The 26,064-nt window shown below is 43.4% G+C and overlaps 1 long non-coding RNA gene across 2 annotated transcripts in view; it reads left to right on the top strand.

Annotated features, from left to right (window-relative positions):
- Positions 1-25,786, top strand: part of LOC148136480 (uncharacterized) — a 150,898-nt gene extending 125,112 nt beyond the window's left edge. For both annotated transcript variants that reach the window (XR_015754416.1, XR_015754417.1), the window contains exon 4: positions 24,633-25,786. This is a non-coding gene — a long non-coding RNA (uncharacterized LOC148136480). The remainder of the gene's footprint in view (positions 1-24,632) is intronic.
- Positions 25,787-26,064: the final 278 nt, after the last annotated feature.

Raw genomic sequence — 26,064 nt, 5'->3', positions numbered from 1 at the left:
CGTTGAATGACCTGGACATGATGGGCTGAATGACATTCTTTTGTGCTGTAAACATGTATGAGTCTAAAAGAGAAAACCATTTCATTCATTCATAAGGAGCTGTGACGAGCTTGTTCTTCTATTTGTTGTTTTGTCCTTTGCTTTTAGGACCATGAGCAGTCGACTCAGCCCTTCAAACCTGTTCCATCATTCAACATGAATCAGTAGTCAAATCATTTCCCTTAATGATTTAGTCAAAACTCTATCAATCTCAGATTTTCAGTTAATCATCAATCTATCCATTTCCAAAAGTTAGTTTCAACCTTAGGCACAGACACAAGTGTACTCTGCCAGTAGGAGCAACCGAGACTTCCCAACAAATTGATACAGCTTGTCTCTATCTATCCTATTTATTCCCCTTAATATCTTGAAACTTTCAATCAAATCATATTTTAAGTTCCAGAAAAAACAATCCCAGTCCATGGGGCTATTTGAAGAAGTCCAGCAAAGGTTTCTACAGAAATGGATCTATCAGCCATTATAGAACATAAAACATAGAACAGGGAGAAAGTGAGGACTGCAGATACCGGAGATCAGAGTCGAGAGTATGATGCTGGAAAAGCACAACAGGTCAGGCAGCATCCGAGGAACAGGAGAATCGATGTTTTGGGCATAAGCCCTTCATCAAGACCTGACCTGCTGTGCTTTTCCAACAACACACTTTTGACATGAATATGGAACATTACAGCGTAGTACAGGCCCTTTGGCCCTCAATGTTGCGCCGACCTGTGAAACCAATCTGAAGCCCATCTAACCTACGCTATTCAATTTTCATTTAAATGCCCTTAAAGTTGGTGAGTCTACTCCTGTTGCAGGCAGGCCATTCTATGCCCCTACTACTCTCTGAGTAAAGAAACTACCTCTGACCTATCACCCCTCAATTTAGAGCTATGTCCCCTCATGCTAGCCATCACCATCTGAGGATAAAGGCTGATTGCTGTTCGGGGGATCTTGCTGTGCATAAATGAGCTGCTGTGTTTCCTCAAGCTTCAGAGGTGCAGTAAGTTAGGCATTATCCAATCACAAGACTTGTTATTTCCCACCTTGAGTTGTGGGACAACCAGTCAATAGTTCTGTGGTGCCGAAGGAGTTAATATTGTGAGTGAAGATGGAAATACTAACCTTTCAGTAATGTACTACAGACCCATCAGGGTTAATCACCAGTGGCCCCTTTCCAGGAGGCCTCAGGTAAGATTTATTAGCTCCTCTGTCAGGCAGTTTCCATTTGTCATCTAGCTAACGTTCACCCTGGTTCCCCCTCTCTACCTCGCGTTTAGAGTCTGGGAGGCCCTTGACTGACCTGAGAATAGCAAGCCCCCTTCAAAGAGCTGTCAAGCTTCTCACCACTGACGTCAGGGCACTGGATCGTAACCCATTCCCCTCCCCCACTTTTCTTTTCAGAAACCATAAAATGTTATTCTCAATGCTTGATTCTTCAGAAAAAGAAGGAAAAACAAAATGCAGGCCAGTCTTTCTCTGCCAGGGCAATAATTTATCAATCGGAATGTTTTTCTGGAGCAGGTCTCAGAGATTTCCCAAGGCCTCCCAACACCCCACCCTGCCGTGCTATCATCTTCGCTCCTTATGTGAAACAACATGAGATGAAACTAGTTAGAGGGAATGTCCCAATATCATGTAATCCTAGCCACAAGGCTTCCCAACTCTAGCTGGGTAAAATTCCCAAGATTTGATCACATGCCCTTTCCACGTCCATTGACCTCACCTACGCAGCACCAACAATTTTTAATAAAAAGTGCAAAGAAAGAATTGCATTCACATAGTGCTTTTTACAACCATGAGATGTTTCAAAGTGCTGACAGCTGATGAAGTGACCTTTTGAGGTGTAGCCATTGTAGAAAATGAAGTAAAGTCTTTAAGGAAAATTTTTAAAATAGCACTTTTTAAAAAAAGGCTCTCAGGCTCACTTGCTCAGGGCTGTATGCTAGAGGTTAATTTTTAATTTCTGCAGACTCCTAGTCACTGCGGAAGGTTACAGGGGTAATCAGTGACTAGTGGTTGGCTATATTTTGGTTAGTCCAAGGCTGGAATTCACAGGCAGCAGAGCATATTCTATTGTATAGAGTTGTTGATGCGAGGAGAGTGTTTAGATTTATATTCCCCATTAAACAGGCAAGCCCTCCATCCAGCCTGGGCACGTGTGCTTTGGTATATCTTTTAAAAAGCTTCCTGGTTACCATCTCCCTGAAAAGCTTAAGGCTCGGCCCTCATGGGGGTCAAGCCCCACTTAAAGTGAATCAACTGACTGATCTAGATGGATACTCCTGGTACAGCCCTGAGGGAATGCTGCACTGTCGGAGGTGCTGTTTTTCAGGTGAGCAAGATGAGTTAACCCCATCCACCTCTGCATCTGGGAAAGTACATGCATTCTGATCAATGACACAGAAGACAGACTATTTATTCAGGGTATGTGGGCATCACTGGCTGGGCCAGCACATATTTTCCAAGGGAGCTACCTTGTTGAACCATTCACTGTAGGTACACCCACAATGCCATTGAGGAGGGAGACTAATGTGTCATTGAGACATTTGTGGGATCTTGCTGTGCAAAAATTGACTGCTATATTGCAACTCCTCAACCAACTCTTCCTTAGCTGTAAAACATTTTGTGACATCCTGTGGCTGTGAAAGGTGCTATATAAATGCAAATATCTCTTCCCTTTCAAGAATAGAGCAAGGAATGTGCAGCGATGTTCATACTGACCCTGACCTCAGTTTACGTGACATTAACTGTGGAGGACTGTTTCTGAGCTGCTTGACCATGACGTCCGTTCAGACAGCCCTTCTCCATCAAGGCTGATCTCCCACCAACCTGTGCACCAATCTGGGCCAAGGCCATGAAAGGTAATTGCTCACTCGCTGAATGAACATTATTCCAGGCCTGTGGATACACAAACAAGCTCAGTGCCTCTGAACAGCCTACAGAGAGGCAGCTACAGAGCAAGGCTGACTCTCCGCTCTGGCCTCAAGGTGACAGACAGAGGGCTCCAAATGGACGACAGATAATTAATCACAGGGGAGTAAGATTCTAAATCAGGTTACAACATTTCTAGAAATAATAATTAAAGGAAAACACTCGCTCACAACTCATTGACATCTGCTGATGATGCTTCTGACCTTTGATCTGCAGGGTCAGAACCGTGCTGCGAGTTCTCAGAAAGAAAAGAGGATTTGTCCTTTATGAATGTGTGGCTAAATGTCGCATTGTGTTGGCAAGTCAAGAAACTCAAATCTGAATTCTGTCATTGTCCTACAGAAAACAAATAATTTTTAAACAACAGTAAACTTGAAAGAACATATGGGCTGTTATTGGACCTCCATTTTGAAGACTTCAAGTCGAATCAGACCAGTTTGTCCCAGTCACTAGTTTTACTAATCATGTTGTTATATTATTCCAATATGATCTGGGAACTATATTTTCACAAAGGATAGAGGGTGCCACATCACCCACTACTGAGTGACATTGTATCAATGCACAGCACATGATGTGACCTGGGAAAAAAATTGGATAAAGTGTCTGAGTTTAAAAGTGGGATTATTTCAAACTTCTGGGAACCACAAGATACAACAGTGTGTACAATTGTCAGGACACTTTGCAGAATAATTCCATGATTTCTTCAATACCACTCCCTTTACCAGCAAAATGACATGGGGCCCTTATATTGCGGAAACATCCCATCACTTCTGTGCTCCACTCTAAGTCACATGCTTCTCTGACTTGGACAAACAGGGTGACGTAATGAAGATTTATAAAATCATGAAGGGTATGGAGAGGGTTAAGAGCCAAGGTCTTTTTCCCAGGATAATGGAGTCCAAAACTAGAGGGGATAGATTTAATGTGAGAGAGGAAGATTTAAAAAGGACCTGAGGGATAACTTTTTCATGCAGAGGGTGGTGTATGTATGGAGTGAGCTGTTAGACGACATGGTGGAGCTAAGTACAATTACAATATTTAAAATGATCTGGGCACATGAATAGGAAGGGTTTACCGATATATAGGCCACATGCCTATATATGGCTAAATGGGACGAGTTCAGATTGGGATGTCTGGTCAGCGCAGACCAGTTAGACTGAAGAGCCTGTTTCTGTGCTGTATGAAACTATGATTATGTGACACTATGACTATATGAGAAAGTTGAGTTGAGGACAAGAAATTGGATTGGAGACTTTGAAGAGAAAGTGGAAATAAGGAATATGGGGTGAAGCTGGAATTGGTAAAATGGGGAGAAAGTTAGTTAAGGGTGAGAAGTGGAGTTGGGGAATTAGGGGAAGAAGGTGGTATAAAGGAAGGTAATAGGTTGGGGAAATAGCGTTGACAGATATGGAGGGAAAGCTCAGGTTGAGAAGGTGGGCTTGAGAGATATTGTAAAGTGGATAAAAGGTACAAGGAGTGGATTTGTAATTGGGGTTGGTGGATATGGTGGAGATGCAAGGAGTTGGTGTACTAAGAGAGGAAGACTTGTGTTTATATATTCTGTTAATGTTTGTCAGATCAATCTCAAAGTTCTTCATAGATACAAAATTGAAATTTGTCAACTGTTCTATATAGAAAAATGCAGTAGTGGTTTTTCACACAGCAAGATCTCAGGAACCATAATAAGGTGAAAAACAAGTCATCTGGATTCAGGAGGTGCTTTATTTTAACCTTGGCAACTAAAGATCAGCATTTCCCACACCCCTAAGTGTGAGGTGCTAGATTGGCTGGAAACATACTTTAGAACATCCTAACGTTGGGCAAGGTGCTTGAGGAATGCAAGTCTTTCCTTTCTGACTCAACTATTCATCAGTGCATTAGCACACATTACCCTGACTTGGCAATATATTGCTGTTCCTTCATTATCGCTGGTTCAAAATCCCTCTCCAACAGCATTGTGGATGTCCCTACACCACATGGATTTCAGCAGGTCAAGAAGGCAGCTCAGTACCACCTTCTCCAGGGCAATAAATTCTGGCCTTGCTCACATCTCAAAAACAGCAGAATAAAGTTCAGAAATTATGGCAGATGTCCACAACTAAGGACTTTGCTAAGCACAACATAATTCTGGCAAACGTTTGTTGGCTTTCAGCAACTTTGAAAGGCAATTTTAGTTTATGAAGGTCCCCTGACGGGTGTAGAGCTTGCAGGGAAATATGAGAATTGATTAAAAATCAATAACTTAACAAGCTTCAAACCCAGTCCTTCATTCAGGTCTGCCTGTCATCACAGATTATGTATGCTCATGAGCTAGTCATGCACTTACCCTTCAGGTGATATTATCTCCCTGCCAAACCAGAACACCTGCAGTCAGTGAGCCAGGACCCAGCAGTCATAGAGTCATGGAGATGTACAGCATGGAAACAGTCCCTTTGGTCCAACCCATCCATGCTGACCAGATATCCCGACCCAATCTAGTCCCACCTGCCAGCATCCGGCCCATATCCCTCCAAACCCTTCCTATTCATATACCCATCCAAATGCCTTTTAAATGTTGTAATTGAACCAGCCTCCACCACTTCCTCTGGCAGCTCATTCCATACACGTACCACCCTCTGCATGAAAAAGTTGCCCCTTAGGTCCCTTTTATATCTTTCCCCTCTCATCCTAAACCTATGCCTTCTAGTTCTGGACTTCCCCACCCCAGGGAAAAGACTTTGCCTATTTGTCCTATCCATGCCCATCAAAATTTTGTGAATCTCTATAAGGTCACCCCTCAGCCTCCGTCGCTCCAGGGAAATCAGCCTCAGTCTGTTCAGCCTTTCCCTACAGCTCAAATCCTCCAACCCTGGCAACACGCTTGCAAATCTTTTCTGAACCCTTTCAAGTTTCACAACATCCTTCCAATAGGAAGGAAAGCAGATTTGCACGCAATATTCCAACAGTGACCTAACCAATGTCCTGTACAGATGCAACACGACCTCCCAACTCCTGTACTCAATACTCTGATCAATAAAGGAAAGCATACCAAATGCCTTCTTCATGATCCTATCCATCTGCTACTCCACTTTCAAGGAGCTATGAACCTGCACTCGAAAGTCTCTTTGATCAGCAACACTCCCTAGAACTTTACCATTATGTGTATAAGTCCTGCTAAGATTTGTTTTCCCAAAATGCAGCATCTCACATTTATCTGAATTAGTCTCCATCTGCCACTTCTCAGCCCATTGGCCCATCTGGTCAAGATCCTGTTGTAATCTGAGGTAAACTTCTTCGTTGTCCACTACACCTGCAATTGTGGTGTCATCTGCAAACTTATTATCTGTGCCTCTTATGCTTGCATCCAAATCATTTATGTAAATGACAAAAAGTGGTGGACCCAGCACTGATTCTTGTGGTATTCTACTGGTCACAGGCCTCCAGTCTGAAAAGCAACCCTCCACCACCACCCTCTGTCATCTACCTTTGAGCCAGTTCTGTATCCAAATGGCTAGTTCTCTCTGTATTCTGCGAGATCTCATCTTGCTAATCAGTCTCCTATGGAACCTTGTCGAACGCCTTACTGAAGCCCATATAGATCACATCTACCATTCTGCCCTCATCAATCCTCTTTGTTACTTCTTCAAAAAACTCAATCAAGTTTGTGAGACATGATTTCCCACGCACAAAGTCATGTTGACTATCCCTAATCAGTCCTTGCCTTTCAAATTCATGTATGTCCTGTCCCTCAGAATTCCCTCCAACAACTTGCCCACCACCGACATCAGGCTCACTGGTCTATAGTTCCCTGACTTGTCCTTACTACCCTTCTCCGCCTTGCTGATCTTTGAGGGGCCCTGTTCTCTCCCTAGTTATCCTTTTGTCCTTAATGTGTTTGTATAAACCCTTTGGATTCTCCTTAACCCTATTTGCCAAAGCTATTTCATGTCCCCTTTTTGCCCTCCTGATTTCGCTCTTAAGTATATTCCTATTGCTTTTATACTCTCCTAAGGATTCGCTGGATCTATCCTGTCTATAGCTGACATATGCTTCCTTCTTTTCCTTAACCAAACCCTCAATTTCTTTAGTCATCCAGCATTCCCTACACCCACCAGCCTTTCTTTTCAGGAGAAAGTGAGGTCTGCAGATGCTGGACATCAGAGCTGAAAATGTGTTGCTGGAAAAGCGCAGCAGGTCAGGCAGCATCCAGGGAACAGAAGAATCGACATTTCGGGCTTAAGCCCTTCTTCAGGAATGAGGAAAGTTTGTCCAGCAGGCTAAGATAAAAGGTAGGGAGGAGGGACTTGGGGGAGGGGCGTCGGAAATGTGATAGGTGGAAAGAGGTCAAGGTGAGGGTGATAGGTCAGACTGGGGTGGGGGCGGAGAGGTCAGGAAGAAGATTGCAGGTTAGGAAGGCGGTGCTGAGTTCGATGGATTTGACTGAGACAAGGTGGGGGGAGGGGAAATGAGGAAACTGGTGAAATCCGAGTTCATCCCTTGTGGTTGGAGGGTTCCTAGCGGAAGATGAGGCGCTCTTCCTCCAACCGTCGTGTTGTTTACGGAAAGACCACTCCCTCCGTGACTCCCTTGTCAGATCCACACCCCCCACCAACCCAACCTCCACTCCCGGCACCTTCCCCTGCAACCGCAGGAGGTGCAAGACTTGCGCCCACACCTCCCCCCTCACCTCCCTCCAAGGCCCCAAAGGAAACTTCCATATCCGCCACAGATTCACCTGCACCTCCACACACATCATCTATTGCATCCGCTCCACCCGATGTGGCCTCCTCTATATTGGGGAGACAGGCCGCCTACTTGCGGAGCGTTTCAGAGAACACCTCTGGGACACCCGGACCAACCAACCCAACCACCCTGTGGCTCAACACTTCAACTCCCCCTCCCCAAGGATATGCAGGTCTTTGGACTCCTCCATCGCCAGACCACAACAACACGACGGTTGGAGGAAGAGCGCCTCATCTTCCGCCTAGGAACCCTCCAACCACAAGGGATGAACTCGGATTTCACCAGTTTCCTCATTTCCCCTCCCCCCACCTTGTCTCAGTCAAATCCATCGAACTCAGCACCGCCTTCCTAACCTGCAATCTTCTTCCTGACCTCTCCGCCCCCACCCCAGTCTGACCTATCACCCTCACCTTGACCTCTTTCCACCTATCACATTTCCGACGCCCCTCTCCCAAGTCCCTCCTCCCTACCTTTTATCTTAGCCTGCTGGACAAACTTTCCTCATTCCTGAAGAAGGGCTTATGCCTGAAACGTCGATTCTCCTGTTCCCTGGATGCTGCCTGACCTGCTGCGCTTTTCCAGCAACACATTTTCAGCCTTTCTTTTCACCCTAACAGGAATATACTTTCGCTGGATTCTTGTTATCTCATTTCTGAAGGCTCCCCATTTTTCAGCCATCCCTTTACCTGTGAACATCTGCCCCCCCAATCAGCTTTTGAAATTTCTTACCTAATACCGTCAAAATTGGCCTTTCTCCAACTTAGAACTTCAACTTTTAGATCTGGTCTATCCTTTTCCATCACTATTTTAAATCTAATAGAATTATGGTCACTGGCCCCAAAGTGCTCCCCCACTGACACCTCAGTCACCTGCCCTACCTTATTTTCCAAGAGTAGGTCAAGCTTTGCACCTTCTCTAGTCGGTACATCCACATACTGAATCAGAAAATTTTCTTGTTATCACTTGACAAATTCCTGTCCATCTAAAGTCTTAACACTATGGCAGTCCCAGTCTATGTTTGGAAAGTTAAAATCCCCTACCATAACCACTCTATTATTCTTTCAGATAGCTGAGATCTGCTTACAAGTTTGTTTCTCAAATTCCCTCTGACTATTAGGGGGTCTATAATACAATCCCAATAAAGTGATCAACCCTTTCTTATTTCTCAGCTCCACCCAAATAACTTCCCTGGATGTATTTCCAGGAATATCCTCCCTCAACACAGCTGTAATGCTATCCCTTATCAAAAACACCACTCCCCCTCCTCTCTTGCCTCCCTTTCTATCCTTCCTGTAGCATTTGTATCCTGGAACATTAAGCGGCCAGTTCAGCCATGTTTCTGTAATTGTTATGATATCCCAGTCCCATGTTTCTAACCATGTCCTGAGTTCATCAGCCTTCCCTGTTAGGTCTCTTGCTTTGAAATAAATGCAGTTTAATTTATCAGATCTACCTTGTCCCTGCCTGTCCTGACTGTTTGACTCGGTTCTGTTCTCAACCGTACCAGTCTGAGATGATCTCTTTCCTCACTATCTCCCCCCACCCCAGTATATTAGTCCCTTTCCAATTTAGGTGCAAACCATCCTTCTTCTACAGGTCACTTTACCCCAAAAGAGATTCCAATGATCCAAAAATGTGAATCCTTCTCCCATATACCAGCTCCTCAGCCATGCATTCATCTGCTCTATCCTCCTATTCCTGCCCTCATTAGCTCGCACCATCTGGAGTAATCCATATAATACTACTCTCGAAGACCTCCTTTTTAAATTCCTGTCTAACTCTCTATAATCTCCCTTCAGGATCTCAACCTTTTCCCTTCCTATGTCATTGGTTCCAATGTGGACAATGACCTCTTGCTGGCCTCTCTCCCCCTTGAGAACATTCTGCACACTCTCTGAGACATCCTTGATTGTGGCACAAGGGAAGCAACACACCATTCTGCTTTTTCGCTGCTGGCCACAGAAATGTCTGTCTGTACCTCTGACTAGACAGTCCCCTAACACAATTGATCTCTTGGAACCCGACGTACCCCTCATTGCATTGGAGCCAGTCTCAATACCAGAAACTTGGCTGTTCATGCTACGTTCCCCTGAGAATCCATCACCCCCTATATTTTCCAAAACACCATACTTGTTTGAAATGAGTAAAGCCACAGAAGGCTCCTGCAGTAGCTGCCTACCTCTCTTACCTTTCCTGGCGTTAACCCATCTATGTGACTGTATCTGAGACTTTCTCCCCTTCCTATAACTGCCATCCATCACATACTGTTGCTGTTGCAAATTCCTCATTGCTTCTCACTGTCTCTCCAACCGATCCATTTGATCTGATAAGAGTCGCAACCAACAGCATTTATTGCAGAGATAATCCGCAGTATCCCTTAAACTCTTAGTGGGCGGCACGGTGGCACTGTGGTTAGCACTGCTGCCTCACAGCGCCTGAGACCCGGGTTCAACTCCCGCCTCCGGCGACTGACTGCGTGGAGTTTGCACATTCTCCCCGTGTCTGCGTGGGTTTCCTCCGAGTGCTCCGGTTTGCTCCCACAGTCCAAAGATGTGCAGGTCAGGTGAATTGACCATGTTAAATTGCCCATAGTGTTAGGTAATGGGTAAATGTCGGGGTATGGGTGGGTTGCGCTTCAGCGGGTCGGTGTGGACTTGTTGGGCCGAAGTGCCTGTTTCCACACTGTAATCTAATCTAATCTAATCTCTCTTTAAACTACCACATATGACAAGAAGTGCATATCACTCTACTAAAGGCCATTTTTGCTCCTTCACAATCTTCAGACCCAGAAAATAACACTGTCTTATTCCTCTACAAAATACTGTCCCAGTTTAAATTAATAGTTATGGCTTATATTTTAAATTTAATCAAGAGATATATCTCAAAAAACATACACTCAAGAAAGAACCCACTCTACTCACTACTGCAGACTTTCTGTAGGTCCCACTTAAAAACAATACACTTATCAGCTTCTGTACTGTGAACTTCGTCTAAACAGTTCCTCCAAGATCAGTTGTGAATTTCACTGTTTGTTAATTTTCCAGGCGCACTCCCATGTCCAGCAATACATGAATTCAAACAACAAAGGCAGTAACCGTGCAGGTTCACTGCTGTGTCAGTTTCTTTCTCTATCTGTCCTGCACTGACCTCACCATGTGCTTCCTCTGGCTATTCTTCTCCCTTTGAAAACTGCTGTTGTTTTGACTTTGTTTTTGCCAAAGTTCCAAAACAATGCACCAGGATATTAAACATTAATTGCTGCTTCTGGATTTCAAGGAAATCATGTCCAACACCTAAAATACCTCACTAAAGGAGCAGCTGTTACAGCCAGAAATTTTTCCCATCCCCCATCTTGGATTACACAGAAACCTCGTAGGTAGACAGGATAGTGAAGAAAGTGTTTGATATGCTTGCTTTTACTGGTCATTGCATTGAGTATAGGTTTTGGGATATCATCTTGCAGCTGTACAAGACATTAGTTAGGCCACTTTTAGAATAATGTGTTCGATTCTGATCTCCTTGCTATAGGAAAGATGTCGTTAAACTGGAAAAGGTGCAGGAAAGGTTTATAAGGATTTTGTTGTAAAGGAAGTTTTGAGTTACAGGGAAAGGCTGAATAGGCTGTGGCTATTTTCCCTGGAGCATTGGAGGCTCAGGGGTGGCCTTACAGAGGTTTATAAAATCATGAGGGGTAAATAGACCAGGTATTTTCCCTGGGGTGAGTGAGTTCAAAACTAGAGGGCATAGGTTTAAGGCAAGAGGGGACAGATGTAAAAGGGACTGAAGGAGCAACTTTTTCACACAGAGGATAGTGCGTGTATGGAATGAACTGCCAGAGGAAGTGGTGGAAGCTGGTTACAATTACAATATTTAAAAGGCATCCAGATGGGTATATGAATAGGAAGGGTTTAGAAGGACATGAGCCAAATGCTGGCAAATGGGACTAGATTAATTTAGGATATCTGGTCAGCACAGATGAGTTGGACTGAAGGGTCTGTTTCCATGCTGTACATCTCTATGACTCTATAACTGCTTTCTTAGCTACAACCAATAAATTAATGTCTAAAAGAAAAGAACCTCACCTGAATGCAAAGTTGGGAGGGGGCAGCAGCACTCCTTGCCCCCTTATCTTAAAAAAATGGTCCTTTCACCCAAACCACAGCCACTGAACTGTACACCAAACACCACATCAATTGTAATCGCTGCCTTTTTGTTTTGTATCTATTTATCTTCTGAGATCACATCAGTTTTAAGTTGATTACAGGCATATTTATGGGGTTTTAAAATATTGTGGCAATTACAACATGTTTCTAACCATGTTCAGAACTCTGGGTTCTGAGGCCTTTTTGGAAACGTCTGTTTACTTCAGCACTCAGAGATTCCACCTCGGCAGAATCAATCAAGCACACTGAAAATATATCAGTGAACAGGACAAGATAATCAAACACAGATCAGCCAAACCATTGAATATTTCACCAATCATCACACATTGGACAATATTCTACATCCCTCTGGTTTTCTGTGTATAGGAATGGTTTTCAATTTAATTGGATATCTATTCTGTGTCCTGTGGGAACGTACAAAGGGACAATGCTTATCATGTGGAAGTAGGCCATTTGGCCCATCAAGACCCTCCAAAGAGCATCCTATCCAGACCCACACCCCCTAACTTATCCCCAAGGGTGGAATTGAGCCTTGGTCTCTGGTGTTGTGAGGCAGCAGTGTTAACTACTGAGCCACCATGCCACACTATGCCCTTCTCTGTGGGATTATACAATTTGTATTTATAAATTGGATTAGACCTAGTTGTGAATGCATCTGGCAGTATAACTTTCCATGGTCACAATATGCTGTATCAGACATCGGTTTATAGAAACCACATGGCTGAATTTATAATTTGCTGTCCTGAAATATAGAAGAATCATTGTCAGTCAGTGCTCTTGTTTCTGAATAGAATAAATAGACCATAAGCCCATAAGACATAGGACCAGTTACCCACGACAAAAGACTGCCTGTCAACTGCCAAAAAGACTGACTGTCTGCCAACAACCATGTGATTAGTTCTCATCTACTGTCCACTATATACAATGCACAAGTCAGGAGTCTGATAGAACATAGAACATAGAACATTACTGCATAGTACAGGCCCTTTGGCCATCAATGTTGTGCTGACGTGTGAAACCAATCTGAGGCTCATCTAACCAATACTATTCCATTATTATTCATATATTTATCCAATGACCATTTAAATGCCCTTAAAGTTGGCAAGTCTGTTACAGTTGCAGGCAAGGCATTACGCACCATTACTATTCTCTGAGTAAAGAAACTACCTCTGACATCTGTCCTATATCTATGATTTGGAGATGCCGGTGTTGGACTGGGGTGTACAAAATTAAAAATCACACAACACCAAGTTATAGTCCAACAGATTTCATTGGAAGCACACTAGCTTTCAGAGCGCCACAACCACCTCATGAAGGAGCGGCACTCTGAAAGCTAGTGTGCTTCCAATTAAACCTGTTGGACTATAACCCGGTGTTGTGTAATTTTTAACTTTGTAAGTCCTATATTTATAATCCCTCAATTTAAAGCTATGTCTCCTCACGCTAGTCAACACCATCCAATGAAAAAGGCTCTCATTGTCCACCCTACCTAATCCTCTAATCATCTTGTGTGTCTCTATTAAGTCACCTCTCAACCTTCTTCTCTCACACAAAAACAGCCCCAAGTCCCTCAGCCTTTCCTCTTAAGACTTTCTCTTTATACTAGGCAACAGACTGGTAAATCTCCTCTGTGCCCTTTCCAAATCTTCCTATAACGCGGCGACCAGAACTGCAACATGACCTCGTGGCTCCAAAACTCAATCCCTCTACCATAAAAGCTAACACATGACACGCCTTCTTAACAACCTGAGTGGCAACTTTCAGGGATCTATGCACATGGACACTGAGATCTCTCTGCTCATCCACACTAACAAGAATCTTACCATTAGCCCAGTACTCTGCATACCTGTTGCTCCTTCCAAAGTGAATCGCCTCACACTTTTCTACATTTATCTCCATTTGTCACCTCTCAGCCCAGCTTTGCAGTTTATCTATGTCTCTCTGTAACCTGCAACATCCTTTCACACTGTTCATAACTCCACCGACCTTATTGTCATCTGCAAATTTACTAACCCATCCTTCGTTGCCCTCATCCAGGTCATTTGTAAAAATGACAAACAGCAGTGGACCCAAAACAGATCCTTGCGGTACACCACTAGTGACTGAACTCCAGGATGAACATTTCCCATCAACTACCATCCTCCGTCTTCTTACAACTAGCCAATTTCTGATCCAAACCGCTAAATCACCCTCAATCCCATGCCTCATATTTTGTGCAATAGCCTGCCATGGGGAACCTTATCAAATGCCTTACTGAAATCCATATAAACCAGATAACTGCTTTTCCCTCATCCACCTGTTTGTTCACCTCCTCAAAGATCTCAATCAGGCCTGTGAGTTATGACCTATCCTTCACAAACTATGTTGACTATCCCTAATCAAATTATTCCTTTCTAGATGATTATAAATCCTATCTCTTATAATTCTTTCCAACACTTACCAACTGGTCTATAATTTATGGGCTACACCGGTGACTCAGTGGTTAGCACTGCTGCCTCACAGTGCCAGGGACCTGGGTTCAATTCTGGCCTCGGGCCACTGTCTGTGTGGAGTTTGCACGTTCTCCCCATGTCTGCGTGGGTTTCCCCTGGGTGCTCCGGTTTCCTCCCACATTCCAAAAAATGTGCAGGTCAGGTTAATTGGCCATGTTAAATTGCACATAGTGTTAGGTGCATTTGTCAGAGGTAAATGTAAGTAAATGAGTCTAGGTGGATTACTCGTCAGAGAATTAGTGTGGGCTTATTGGGCCGAAGGACCTGTTTCCACATTGTAGGGAATCTAATCTAATTACCAGTATTGTCTCTACTCCCCTTCTTGAACAAGGGGACAACATTTTCTATTCTCCAGTTCTCTGACACTATTCTTGTAGACAATGATGACATAAAGATTAAAACCAAAGGCTCTGTAATCTACTCCCTGGCTTCCCAGAGAATCCTAGGATAAATCCCACCTAGCCCTATTTTCACACTTTCCAGAATTCCTAACACCTCCTCCTTATGAATCTGAATCCTATCTAGTCTAATCTAATGGAATATTCCCCATTTGCCTGAATGAATGCAGCTCCAACAATGCTCAAGGAGCTCAATACCATCCAATACAAAGCAACCTGCTTGAGGAAATATTATTTCTTCATCCACCTGGTCAAGACCCATCAGGATCTTAAATGATTCAGTTAAGTCACCTCTGAATCTTCTAAACTCCACAGGATACAGGCTTAGCCTGTTTAGCCTTTTCTCATAAGGCAATCAAATCATTCCAGGTATTAGTTGAGTTAACCTTCTCTGAACTGCTTCTAATGCATTAACATCATTCCAAAAACACAGTGCACCAGGTACAGTCTTACCAATGCCATGAAGCATAATCTCCTAAAGCATAATCCCCTACTTTTGCATTCAATTCCACTTGCAATGAAGCATAACATACTTTTAGCTTTCCTGATCACTTGCGGTATCTGCATACTAACTTTCTGTAATTAATGCACTAGGACACACAGATCTCTCTGCATCCCAGGTCTCTGCAATCTCTTACCATTGAGATAATATGCTCATTTTTAAAATTCATTCTGCCAAAATGAACAACTTTACACTTTCCCACATTGTGCTCCATTTGCCACTACATTTTCCACTCACTTACTCTTTTATAGGCTCCTTATTTCTTCTTCACAGTGCACTTTCTGATCTACCTTTGTGTCATCAGCAAATTTAGCTACTATACCTTCAGTTCCTTCATCCAAATCATTTACATAAATTGTGAAGAGTTGAGACTCCCTCACTGTGACATTCTACCAGCCTGAAAAAGACCCAATTATTCTTTCCCTCTCCTTTCAGTTGCCTAGCTGATCTTCACTCCATGCCAATATCCTATCCTCTACACCAGGAGCTGTAATTCTCCCCCCAAAATGTTTAATGAATCACCTTCTAGAAGTCCTTATACAAACCATCCACTGGTCCCCCTTTATCTACTGCACAGTTTACTTCTTCAAAGAACTCCAATATATTAATTAAAGATGATTTCCTTGTCAAAGCCATGTTGGATCTTCCTGATTATCTTAAATTTAATATCTTTAATAATAGCTTCTAACATTTTCGCTGTGACAAATTTTAAGCTGATAGGTCTTTAGATTCCGTTTTCTGCCTCTCTACCTTTTCGAATAAAGACACTACATTAGCTTTTTTCCAATCTAAAGGGAACTTTTCCCCAATCTGAAGAGATTTAGAAGATTAAAGGCAACACATCAACTATCTCGCTAACTGCTTCTTTTGAGACCCTAGGATGAGGTTCATCAGGACATGGGGAGCTGTCAGACCTGACTTCCAACAATTTGCTAAGTACCATTTTCCTGGTAGTTGTCATTTTCTTCAGTTCCTGCCAACCTTTCAATGCCTCACTGAAACTATCTCTGGATTTCTTCTTGTATTTTCTCCAATGAAGATCAATACAAAATAACTGTTTGCCTGCTATGTCTTTGTCCTGTGTGACTAATTTTCTATTGGACCAACATTTACTTTGTTAACACTATTTTTAAGATACCTGAAGAAACATTTCCTGTCTGCTTTTATATTTCTGGTTAATTTTCTCTTGTACTTTTTTCTCCTTATTAATATTTTAATAATTTGCTTTTTTAAATGTTCTGTCCAATTTTCTAACTTGCCACCTATTTTTGCACAATTACGTCTTTCTTTTGCATCTACTACTTTTGACACCTTTAGTTAACAATAGATGGTGGGCCCATTCTTTAGAATTCTTATTTGTTAGAATTAATTTACTCTACACTTCCTGGAATGTCATGTTAAATGTTTGCCACCACATCTGTAATGACCTATCCCTTTAATTAAAGTGTCAGTTCATTTTTACTCGCATCACATTCACGCCATCTTTATTGCCCTTGTTTAAATTCAAAATTGTAGTCTTGGACCCCAACTTTTTTGCCTGAAAGTATTGTGCTGATATTGTGACTTTAAGAGGTATTTTTTGTCTTGGTTTCTTTTAGAGAGAAATTGGGAAAATAGGTGCCAAGCAGTCAATGAGAAGATTAACAATTTGTGAGACCTTGCGTTTTTTTTTAAAATTGGAACCATAGAAGCAGCCTGACTAGGTGTGGTCAAGCTCTCACTGCTCCGGGATTTTTAGTTAGCTTTTGGTAGTTGTTGTTGGGTTCTCAGCAAGATTGGAAGGCAGTGAATCTCTCTTGGTTGCTACACTCTGTCTCTCTGGGGGGTTGCTGCATGTAGCTCTTTTCAGTTGATAGGATTAGAACATAGAACCCCTACAGTGTGGGTGCAGGCCATCCAGCCTATCAAGTTCACACATCCCCTCTGAACAGCATCCCACCTAGACCTAACCCTATCTCCCTAACCCCATATTTCCCTGTGGCTAACCATCTAACCTACACATCCCTGCACGTTATGGGACAACTTAGCATGGCCAATCCACCTAACCTGCACATTTTGGGCTGTGGGAGGAAACCAGAGCACCCTTAGTAAACATGCAGACACAGGGAGAAAGTGTAAACTCAACATAGGCAGTCGCTGGAGGGTTCCTGTGAGACGGCAATGTTGACCACTGAGCCACCTGGGAGACAATCTGAATTTGCCTTTTTGCCATGGGATGATACTATATTGGTCATTACTATTTACATCTTGTCTATTTACCTTATCCATGCCCCTCATGATTTTATATAGACATTACAAAATCATGAGGGGCATGGATAGGCTAAATAGACGAGGTCTCTTCCCTGTGTTGGGGGAGTCTGGAACTAGAGGGCATAGGTTTAGGGTGAGAGAGGAATGATTTACATGGGACCTAAGGGGCAACGTTTTCACGCAAAGAGTAGTGCATGTATGGAATGAGCTGCCAGAGGAAGTGTTCGAAGCTGGTACAATTGCAACATTTAAAAGGCATCTGGTTAGGTATATGAATAGGAACGGTTTAGAGGGATATGGGTCAAGTCCTGCCAAATGGGAACAGATTAATATCCTGATGAAGGGCTTATGCCAGAAACATTGACCCTCCTGCTCCTTGGTTGCTGCCTGATCTGCTGTGCTTTTCCAGCGCCACCTTTTTCAACTCTGACCCTCCAGCATCTGCAGTCCTCACTTTCTCCTTGATTAATTTTATATTTCTGGTCGGCATGGACGAATCGGATCAAGGGGTCTGTTTCCACGCTGTACATCTCTACGACTCTATGACTCTAGTAGTAAAATAATCTATTAAGTTTTCCAGTAGAGTTAAGTTATTCCAAATTCCTCTTTTGCTTGTTGTGTTTGAATAAATTGTCTTTTGCTTAACATTGAGTAGTTTGACCACAGCATTTACCTTTGAAATAAGAAAAAGTTGTGATCTAAGCTACCTTCTTAATATATTTTGAGGGGGCCTAGTCATTCAATGTAACATTTGCTTATTTTATGGTTGCTGTTATTACCCAATTTTCAGTATAAGATTCTACCTCACTTGTCAAAACTAGTTCTGGTATACCCTGTTTGGTTGGTGCAATATGGTCTGGCCTGTGAAAGTGTCCTGAAAGCATTCAATTAGTTCTTCATTAGGCTTACTTTCTCCCCATCTGATTTTTATTCCAATCTTTGAATTGATTTTTTTTTAGTTATCCTTTGATAGGTTTTAAAACTTCTCCCATCTTCATGGTTACAAACAAAATGTGCAGCATTGTATACTTTTGTTCCACGTTTGTAACATCTTTATTTAGCCTTGGATGGTACGTAGACTCCAGCCATCTCAATGGAACATATTTTTGTCGAGAGGGATAGAATAGCTTCATAAAAGCTATTCTTTCCTCTATGAGGAGTTTTTGATAAATTTTAAAAAGAACAGAGTGCAACTCTTTGGCAAGTGTGAGAAGGAAGGTTCCTGATTGCAGATGGTGCATTATCCCCCTCATCCTGTGCAGTTTAGAGAGTTAATCTTGGGATAAGTAATCTTCCAACCAAATGTTTACTTGTTTTCTCTTTGAGTTTTAGGTCACTGCCTGAATTTTTTTTCATTCATTCATGAGATGTGGGTGTTGCTGGCCAGGCCAGCATTTATTGTCCTAATTGCCCAGGGGGCATTTAAGAGTCAACCATATTGCTGTGGGTCTGGTGTCACATGTCGGCCAGACCAGGTAAGGATAACAGTTTCTTTCCCTAAAGGACATTAGTGAACCAGATGAGCTTTTCTGAAAGATGACAATGGATTCATCGTCATCAACAGACTATTAATTCCAGATTTTTATTAAATTCACTTTCCGCCATTTAACATGGTGGGATTTGAACCCAGGCCCCCAGAACATTACCTCGGTCTCTGGATTAATAATCTAGCAATAATATCACTAGGCCACCACCTCCCGTGTAGGGAAAAAGTTGTGCTAAAGAGCCTGTTAGAGAAGAAAATCTGGCATCCTTATCTGGTTTGGACTATGTGACTCCAGACCCACAAAGAAGTGTTGACTCTGGACCACTCTCTGGCAAATTAAGGATGGACAATAAATCCTGGCCCAGCCAGCAATGCACATATGCCATGAATAAAGTAGAGAGGAGTTCTTCTAGCTAAATTTGCATCATATGAAAATCTAGAGATAGTGAGAACTGCATATGCTGGAGAGTCAAAGTGGATAAAGAGCAGAGCTGGAAAAAAGGTCAAGCTGCATCAGAGGAGAAGGGGAGTTAACATTTCAGGTCTGAATCTTTCATCAGGACTGGGGGAGGGGAAGAGGGTTGCAAAATAAATAGAGGGAGAGACATGGGGGTCAGCTGTGATTGGTCAGTGGAGCAGATAGGTGGGATGGAAGATGGTTAGGTAGGGTGTAGAGGTGGAGAGAGTGGGCTGGGTCTGGATGAGCTCCAAACTTGAATTGGCCTGGGATAAACCATCCCACCCCCAGGACATGTAGCTGACCCTTCAAGGCACCAAAACCACTCTTTCATCTCATTGCCTGGGAAACCTACTTCGGCCTCATGTTACAAACAGCTGGTCAAGTCGGACACCTGACCTCTCCACCATGATGGAAAGAAGGACAACTCTAGTGAAGTGTGCCAACTGGTACAGGATTGCACTTTGTTCCTGCCTCCTGATCATAGAATTACCTATAATATTTCCCATCAGAAGGAGATTGGCACCTGATGGAGGGTATATGTCTAGCACCCCCACCCCACCCCACCCCTGGTGCTGAAAGCACTGCCAAGTTGGGCACATACACAGGTGAGCCTGACTCACTCTAGAATGGAGGAAAGTCTCACTTCAGAGGCCCATGTGGACAATTCACACTGACATCTCCATCCTTACTAGGCTGCATCCTTACTATCACCATTCCCTCCACAACTCTGGCCCACAGTATTCAAGTCAGCTCTTGTAGTGATTGTCTTTTCATAATAGAAATAGTTCAAGTTGAGAGGAGATTAAAGACATCTTCTACACCCCTGCATCCTCCCTACTTCTCAGTCCCCAACCTATCCAGACCCATATCTATCCTCATCATGCACTATCCAACCATGGATCTTGTCAATGTCCTCACTGCTCGTGGGAGTGCGCAAACTTGCTGCATTTCTTTCCTGTCCTGGGACACCTGAGACTGAAAGAGGCACCACAGAAATGCACTTCTTTACAGGCTCTGCCAGGGGTGACTTCAGGCTCTAAGCTTGTGCTAACTGTGGTTCTGGGAAGCCCATGTTTTCACCTGACCTGTCTCAGTAAGTAATACTTTACGGGTCACACTATCAACTTTTAAAATATTCATCACCCATAATTTATGGAGGCATGATAGCATTGCAAGGAACACATTTATAAGGATAATTGTCCTCTTCTATCTGCATTGAGTAACGTTTTGTAAGTGAACTCATTAACCTAGAAATAATTGTTCACAGTATTGGCAGAGGAACACTTAATGTGTCAACGTAACATTCAAAGCCCTTAAACCATTAAAAAGTGCCATAAAAAAGGTGGATGGATAAATCCCACCCATCCCTGTTAAATGTGCACGAATATCTGTGACATTATTCTGTAGACTTTAATCCCAATACTTGTAGTCACACATTTGTCATTGATAGTCAAGTTTGCTGTGGATATATAGGCTCAAATTTTCCACTTGCCATCCAGACAGATTCAAATGATGGTAGTTCAATTAAATGTTGCCCATTTAACTTGTGGTGATGTTTAGAAACAGATTTTTGACACTAGCCTGTCCTGACACCACCGTCACTGGAATTCACTCAATCAGAGACATGCCTTTTTTACAGCAGTAACTGCTATGTTCCCTAACTAAAACCATCTAAAGATCCTAAAGCCACTTGGATAGTGATTGAGTGAAGGTAAGGTGGGAGGAGATGGGATGGGAGAGGCACTAAATGGATGTGAAACAGTTAGAGTGGCACATGGGTGACGGGTCACACTAGCAGGAAGGTGAGACGGTACAAGGTTGGGATGGGCATGATTGGTTAGATGGGGGGGGGGGGTGTACGGTTAGGACTGGTGGATGGAAGGGTATGGAGCTGGTTGGTCAGATGGGTCAGCAAGGGGGTGATGCCAGGGCAGTAAGTAGTCAAATCAGACTGGAGAGGGAGTCAGGTCGGGGTTGGGGAATACTTTAGGTCAAATTAGTTTGGGCAGTTCTGGGCTGGGGCCAGATGGAAGGCATCAAGTGAAATCCATTGTTTCAATGGGGTTATTAGAGTTTGGGATGGATTTAGGGGTAGAAGCTGGGGGCATTGGGCAGGAGGTTGAGTTGAGGGTGGTTTCAGTATGAGTGAGAGTTAATATGAGGGAGTGAGGGTGTGAATGAGTGATTGAAGGATGTCAGGTGTTTGGTTAACTCTGAGTTGTATACTCTTTTGGAAGTTCCCAGAGTCCTGGTCAATGCCATCAGAAGATTACATTTCCCAGTTGACTATGGCTCAGTTACCTCAGTTGGTTGATGATGAGTTTGTGATGCTTTGTACCACCACCAGGGTATGCTTAATTCCTGCTCTCTCTGAGGTTTCTATAGAACAATCCTCTTCTGAACCTTTCCCCACAATTGATACATGGGGACCCTCAGCTCTAACCCCCCCCCGCAGGGATGGTTCTCCAATAGAAGTGCTGTCTGATGACAAATCTGTTGTTTTCTGGCTGTCAAGAGAAAAGCCATTCCTCGCTGCTGTAAGAATATTTTTTCCAATGGACAATCTGGACTATAATGTGTCCTGTTTTTTGGTAATGAAAATTCCAGACCGTTACCTTGTATGATTTTTAAGGCTACGATAGATAAATTTTTGAACAATAAAGGAATTAAGGGTTATGGTGAGAGGACAGGTAAGTGGAGCTGAGGCCACAAAAAGATCAGCCATGATCGTATTGAATGGCGGAGCAGGCTTGAAGGGTCAGACGTCCTACTCCTGCTCCTGGTTCTTATGTTCTTATGATCTGTGGCCAATGTCAGGGGCTTTGGTTAAATAATAAGATGAGGTTCCTCTAAAGATACACTTGGGCAACGTGCTGCCAGGGATGTACATTTTATTCAGGATGTGAAACTGGTTTGTGCCCATTCAGATTGTCAAGCCAATTGTTCTCTGGGTTGGACATACTGAACTTTTAATTCCAACATACTTTTTTTAAAAGGACATAGAACCAAAAAAAGATTGGGAATATCATTTCTGAAAAATGTAATTCAGCAACTGTCCAGCAGCCTTTGTAGAATTTGCTCATCTTTGGAGGGTGCTATTGAATATCACACTTGACAAGTGTCAAGGAAGCTTCAAAGAGAAGTATTTCAAATCCTGCAAGATGGCAGTGGAGTAGGGTGCTCCAGTCAGATCTGCTCTGCTTTGCCAGCCCTTTTTCCTTTTTTTCCATCTCTTTTCTGAAAGTTTTCATCCTCTTGACTCCCCCCCCCACCCAAAAATTTACATTTTAAACTTGGAAAGTTTATGGAGAAAGAATAGAAGCAAGTCTGAGCCCAGCCCAATGCTGGAGACGAGTTGAAGACCATGCTTTCTTTTTCATTTATTCATTTTCTGGGACGTGGGCATCACTGGCTGGCCAGTATTTATTGCCCGTCCCTAGTTGCCATTGAGAAAATGGTGGTGAGCTACTTCTTGAACCTTCTTGCAGGTGTCATGTTGCCATGGTCTGGCGATAGAGGAGGCTAAGGACCTGCATGTCCTTGGCAGAGTGGGAGGGGGAGTTAAAGTGTTCAGCCACGGGGCGGTTGGGTTGGTTGGTGCGGGTGTCCCAGAGGTGTTTTCTGAAACGTTCAGCAAGTAGGCTCCCTCCCCTGGAAAGGGGAGGGAAAGACCATCGCCAGATCATGGCAACACAACGCCTGGAGGAAGAGCGCCTCATCTTCCGCCTAGGAACCCTCCAACCACAAGGGTGAATGCAGGTTTCTCCAGCTTCCTCATTTCCCCTCCCCCCACCTTATCTCAGTCCCAGCCCTTGGACTCAGAACCGCCTTCTTGACCTGCAATCTTCTTCCTGACCTCTCCGCCCCCACCCCCTCTCCGGCCTATCACCCTCACCTTTACCTCCCTCCACCTATCGTATTCCCAATGCCCCTCCCCCAAGTCCCTCCTCCCTACCTTTTATCTTCGCCTGCTTGGCACACCTTCCTCATTCTTGAAGAAGAGCTTATGCCCAAAATGTCGATTCTCCTGCTCCTTGGATGCTGCCTGACCTGCTGCGCTTTTCCAGCAACACATTTTTCAGCTCTGATCTCCAACATTTGCAGTCCTCACTTTCTCCCAATGTCTGATGTCTGCTCTTCATTGAACTTGGAGATGATCTGTATATCTTTCTTCACTTTTACCTTTTCTTGGACTCACTTCTCATTTACAATATGTGTGTACCTGTATCGCGTTATTGATTTGATTGATTGATTTAAAGTTGTCACATGTCCTGAGATACAGTGAAAAGTGTTGTTTTGCATGCTATACAGGCAGACCGCATCATACAAAGTGCATCAGTGTAGCAGAATGGAGTGCAGAATACAGTGTTACAACCACAGAGAAGGTACAGAGAGAGAGCGATCAACATTAACATTTGAGAGATTTGTTCAACAATCAGATAACAGAGGGGAAAAAGCTGTTCTTGAATCTGTTCATACTTTTATATCTGTTCATACTTTTATATCTTCTGTCCAATGGAAAAAGGTGGAAGAGAATATAACTAGAGTGGGAGGAGTTTCTGATTATGTTGGTTGTGTTCCTGAAGCAGTGGGTGTACAGATGGAATCAATAGATGGAAAGCTGGTTTGCGTGATGGACTGGACTTTGATCACAACTCTCTGTAGTTTCTTGCAGTCATGGGAAGAGCACTAGCCATACCAAGCTGTGATGCATCCAGTCAGGATGCTTTCTATGATGCACCTATAAAAATTGATAAGAGTCACTGCGGGCATGTCAAATTTTCTTAGCCTCTTGAAGAAGGAGAGGCATTGTTGTGCTTTCTTGAGCATCACGTCGACATGGGTGGACATGTTGTTAGTGATTGTCACTCCCAGGAACTTAATGCTCTCGATCAGCCCCAACCCAGCACCATTGATGCAGACAGGTGTGACCTGAGTGCCTGTGTGTGTGCATTGAACAATGATCTGTTTGAGGTTTGGCGGTTGTTTAAAGGCAAGATCATTGTTCGTAGCAAGCTGCCGTCTCTCAGGACAACTCCATACAGCCCTGTCACGGTAGGCGCTGCAAGGCGTGTCAGAGTGTGGACATAGATACCACCATTACGCGTGGGGACACCTCCTCCCTTGTACATGGCAGGTGCCTCCCACTCATGTGACTCAGCCAACATTGTCTATCTTATACATTGCAGGCAAGGATGCACGGAGGCATGGTACATTGGGGATACTGAGCAAAGGCTACGACAAAACGGATGAATGGACACCTCACAACAATCCATGGACAGGTGTGTTCCCTCCCAGTTGGAGAACATTTCAGTGGTCCAGGACATTCGACCTCGGACCTTTGGGTGACCATCCTCCAAGGCGGACTTTGGGACAGGCAGCAGCGAAAAGTGGCAGAGCAGAGGCCGATAGCTAGGTTCGGTACCCATAGGGAGGGCCTCAACCAGGACCTTGGGTTCATGTCACATTACAGGTAACCACCATTGCACTATACACACACACACACACTCCTATACACACATACACATGGACACACGTATACACAGATGCGCACACAGACACCAACACACACCCTTACAGACACACTCACATTTCCACACTTACACATGCACCCCCTCACAGACTTAAGACACTCTACACTCACTACACACACACATACATTTTCTCACACTCACAACCCCCAACTGAGACAAACACACACAGACAGACAAAGACCCACATGCACACATATATTTTGTGGGGTGAATTTGTACTTGCAGAGTTACATTATACTTTGCTCAGAAACTGCCTGCATTCATGTAGAACTCTGAGCTCAAAAACTGCATGAATTCATGTAAAACTCCGTTATCTCTCTTTTTAGATTAGAATCAATCTAAACATCATGGCATAGACAGAGAACACCGGGGCTAACACCTTCAACATATTGTCTAGCTACCACCATTGTTAACAGCTAACCCCAGAATGCAACTTATTAAAAAAAGGCATTGTGATTTACACATGAAAGAAGTGAAACTATCATTGTATTCAAACAGATGACAGATAATCAATTTTTCAATGTATAATTTCAGTTACATCACACTGTAAATTTTTGCTATAAATTCTGAGTGTTAGGATTGAGCTCTCCACTATCACCTGATGCTCCGAAAGATAATGTGCCTCCAATTAAACCTGTTGGATGATAACCTGGTGTTGTGTGATTTTTAACTTTGTACACCCCAGTCCAACAACTGCATCTCCAAATCTTGCCATTGTTTGATATTTGACCTACAATGGTGATGTTGTCAGCAAATGTGTAAGTCGAGTTGAGGGAGAATTTGGCCACACAATAGTGAATTTATATGGAGTATAGTAGGGGCTAAGTATGCAGCCTTGCAGGGCACCGGTGTTGAGGATGACAGTGGAGGAGATGTTGTTATTTCTTCTTATGTAAAATCGTTAATAAATTCACTTTTCCTTCAACTGAAGAAAGCCTAAATTGGCTCCTTTTAAAGCATAAAGTTATTTGGTCTGGGTAAAAGGCATTCATAAGGGAAGAGGATCTTTTATAATTCAATTGAGGGATTGTGTGGTGGACAATGAATGGGGAGTCAGTACATCCCTCCTCACCCAGGAACTGAACAA

The sequence above is a fragment of the Chiloscyllium plagiosum genome, unplaced genomic scaffold (genome assembly GCF_037043375.1).
Source record: "Chiloscyllium plagiosum isolate Xiang-an unplaced genomic scaffold, Cpla_swu_hap1 HiC_scaffold_45, whole genome shotgun sequence".
NCBI lineage: Eukaryota > Metazoa > Chordata > Chondrichthyes > Orectolobiformes > Hemiscylliidae > Chiloscyllium > Chiloscyllium plagiosum.
The sequence above is the reverse complement of the archived record's forward strand: the minus strand, read 5'-3'. Positions and strand labels throughout refer to the sequence as shown.